Source organism: Lotus japonicus, chromosome 3 (genome assembly GCF_012489685.1).
Source record: "Lotus japonicus ecotype B-129 chromosome 3, LjGifu_v1.2".
Classification (NCBI taxonomy): domain Eukaryota; kingdom Viridiplantae; phylum Streptophyta; class Magnoliopsida; order Fabales; family Fabaceae; genus Lotus; species Lotus japonicus.
Genome location: NC_080043.1, coordinates 33831664 through 33835363, shown reverse-complemented (window position 1 = coordinate 33835363; position 3700 = coordinate 33831664). Strand labels below are relative to the sequence as shown.

At 41.3% G+C, this 3700-nt stretch overlaps 1 non-coding gene across 1 annotated transcript; it reads right to left on the bottom strand.

The window, feature by feature from the left end:
* Window positions 1–1518: 1518 nt before the first annotated feature.
* LOC130709738 (small nucleolar RNA R71) lies at window positions 1519–1625 on the bottom strand. Its single transcript, XR_009010207.1, has one exon. It is a non-coding gene; the product is annotated as a small nucleolar RNA R71 (small nucleolar RNA).
* Between the last annotated feature and the right edge of the window lie 2075 nt (window positions 1626–3700).

The window sequence follows — 3700 nt, the reverse complement described above, 5'->3', positions numbered from 1 at the left end:
CCAGAGAGCTTGTTTTGGCTTGGAATTGGCGCTCAGGCGTGCTTAATTGGCGCCTGAGCGCTCAGACTCGACCTGTTTGCCTATAAATAGGCTTTTTGTCATTTCTTTTGTAACTTTTGTCATTTCTATACATTCCTAAATAAGTTAGAAGTAGGGTTAGGCTCTGGAGCTTGAGGAGAAGCATTCTCCAAGTCCATGTTCCAGGTTTTATCCTTCTTTTCTTGTATGGATTCTATAGCCATGCTTGGCTAAAACCCCTTTTGCTTTGGGTTCTTTGTAAGACTTTGAATGTTTTAGCTATCAATCCTTTTCTATTCATGATGTTCTGAGTAAACCCTTGAATCTCACTTCTATGCTTTATCTTTCAAGCTTGAATGCATGCTAGCTTTCTACTTTTCTATAATCATAACGATAGTTTGTTATAGGATTGGGACTTGTTGTGAGATTACCTCTTCTATACTTGCTGCTAGGAATAGAGGAAGGGTTGGGGTTTGTTGGCCTGAATTGCATGCTTAGTGCTTCTAACAAATGTTTAGGTTATCAAGGAATTGAATCTATCTTTTGATTAGAAAGGGTTTTCTTTACGAGGCATCGATAGATAACTATCTAGGCTAGAACATCAAGGAGAGACTCAGGATTAATCGAATAGGAAGGTTTGCTAAAACTGAATTAGTTGCACAAGAACCCAAGGCAATCTCATCTCTGTTTTTCAATCGCTTTATTACATGAGCACTTGTCTTCTTACAAACTTAAGAAACAAACAACCTTTAAAACTGAATTTTACTTGCTTTCCTACCGTGAACTCGAGGCTTAAACTGAATTGCCACACCAATTCCCTGTGGTTCGATAAATTAAAACCCGGAGGTATTCGATCACTTGCGAATTGACCAACAAGTTTTTGGCGCCGTTGTCGGGGAATTGTTTGTGGTTTTTGGTTTAAGTTTTTAGTTTGTGGTTTTATTTTTGTTTTGAACTTGTCTAGAATTGGTGCTACTAATCTTTCTCTTTTTAGTATCAAACTTTCAGGCTACACTCACAAGAGACACCACCATGGGTGGCCAAATGACGGAGGAGGAGATGCAAGCCCATATCGAGGCAAGAATCCAAGAGGGGATCACCCTTCGATTATGTGAACAAGAAGTTGAGAATGCCAACCGGTCTCTTCGGGAACTCACTTCGGCTACCATGAGTTATGACTATCCCGGGAGCATTGTCTTTCCCGAGGGAGTGGGAAACTTTAAGATGAGACCGACATTCATCAACTTGGTGAGCCAAAACCAATATGGTAGAGGTACTTTGGAAGATCCACATGCTCACATGGAGAGGTTCATCCGGAATTGCAACACTTACCGTGTGAACAATGTTCCGACGGATGCAATTCGGTTGAGCTTGTTTCCATTTTCTTTGAAGGATGCAGCGGAGGAATGACTGAATTCACAACCTCAAGGGAGTATCACTACTTGGGAAGACCTAGCAGAAAAATTCACAACAAGGTTCTTCCCAAGAGCTCTTTTGAGGAAGCTGAAAAAAGACATTATGAATTTTGTGCAAACCACTGAGGAAAATCTCTATGAAGCTTGGGAGCGCTTCAAGAAGCTATTGAGGAAATGTCCTCAACACAATCTCACCCAAGCTGAATTGGTTGCAACATTTTATGATGGTCTACAATACTCTTGGAGGTTTGGCCTAGATGCGACTTCAAATGGCGAGTTCGATGCTCTTCCCCCACAAGCGGGGTATGACTTAATAGAAAAGATGGCAGCGAGAGCCATGAACTCCGAAAATGATCGCCAAACCCGAAGGAGTAAGTTTGAAGTGGAAGCTTTTGACAAGCTCTTGGCCTCCAACAACCAACTCACCGAACAAGTGGCAGAGATTCGAATGCATATTAAGGAGACCAAGGCTATTGGTGCAAGAATGACTTGTGTGGAGTGCAAGTCTTGTGGTGGACCTCATGTTAGTAACTTTTGTACTGACAATGCTGAGAGCAATGAAGTCAAAGCTATAGCTCAAGGAAGCATAGTTCCATCCTCAAATCATGAACCTCTTGTCCAAACACAAGTTGTTGGAAAGGTGAATTGCAAGAGGAGTTTAGAGGAGCTATTGGAGAGTTGCATCAACCGCATGAACAACAACCATAAGAACCAAGAGGCGGCTATCAAGAACTTGGAGAACCAACTTGGCCAGCTAGCGAAGCAAATTGCCGAAAGGCCTCAAGGTAAATTTCCTTCCGATACTATCCCCAATCCCGAACAAGAAAATTCTGCTGTTGTTACCACTAGGAGTGGGAGAGTGTTACATGAGTTAAAAAATAAAGTAGAGGGAGAAAAAAGTGAGAAGATAGTTGAGGAGGAAGTGAGTGTTCCTATTAAAACTAGAGTGATGAATGATCCTATTCCTGAACTTAGCAAAGTTCCATTTCCTAAAGCATTGGCTAAAAAGAATTTGGATAAAAAGTTTTCAAAATTTATGGATGTTTTTAAGAAACTCCATATTGATATCCCTTTTTCCGATGCTTTGGAACAAATGCCTATCTATGCTAAGTTCATGAAGGACATTTTAAATAAGAGGAGGAAGTTGAGTGAGGTTGATGAAACTATTATGATGACCGAGGAGTGTAGTGCCATTTTGCAAAGAAAAATGCCTAAGAAGAGAAGGGATCCCGGGAGTTTTACTATCCCAGTGGAGATTGAGGGGTTGACTGTTGTTGAAGCCTTGTGTGATTTGGGAGCGAGCATCAACTTGATGCCGCTTAGCATGTTTAGAAGGCTGAACTTAGGAGAGGTCACCCCGACCATGCTCTCCTTACAAATGGCGGACCGATCCCTAAAAACACCTTATGGGATCATTGAAGATGTGATGGTTAAGGTTGATAAGTATGTGTTCCCAGTTGATTTTGTGGTGCTAGACATGGAGGAGGATGCTAAGATTCCTCTCATTCTTGGCCGACCCTTCTTAGCCACTGGTAGGGCTAAGATTGATGTTGATAAGGGTCAGCTCATTCTCAGAGTTGGTGAGGACAAGGTAAGATTTTCGGTTTTCAATCCTAATTTGCAAACTAACATTAATGATGGTTTTGTTTGTGATATGATCAAAAGCTTGTCCAGGTCTTCAAAGGAGACTCCGAAGGTAAGTGAAAAAGATATTGAGCTTAATAAAGCTCTCATCAAGCTTGTTAGTGAAAACAAGTATGGGGGGTCTAAAGATGAGAATTTCCAAGCCCACACGGCCCGATTCACTCAAGCTAGTCACCTTGTAAAGATGGAAGGTGTGACTAGTGATGAGCTTATGATTAAGCTCTTCCCTCACTCCTTGAAAGGGGGAGCAAGGATTTGGTATGATGGTTTAGATGATACCCTCTATTGGGAGGAGTTTTTCCAAAAGTTTTGTGCAAGGTTCCTACCTTGTACATGTGGTAAGAAGATTGATGGTAAGGAATTTCCTTCCTAACACCAAAGGAAGGAGAGTCCACCTAGGACTATAACATAGGGCTGCTTGGGAGACAACCCAAGTCTTATTTTATTTTACTTGTTTGTTTGTTGCATTTTGCAGGGAATGAGAGCATGGATTTTGGAGTAGGAGGTGTGTCTAAGGCCTCCATGGTAACTTGTAAAGGAGGTCGACTCTTTCCCTTAGTTTAGCTCATGCATTTTTGCATATTTTTTTGTAGCTTTTATTTTTCTTTTATTCATGCATTGTT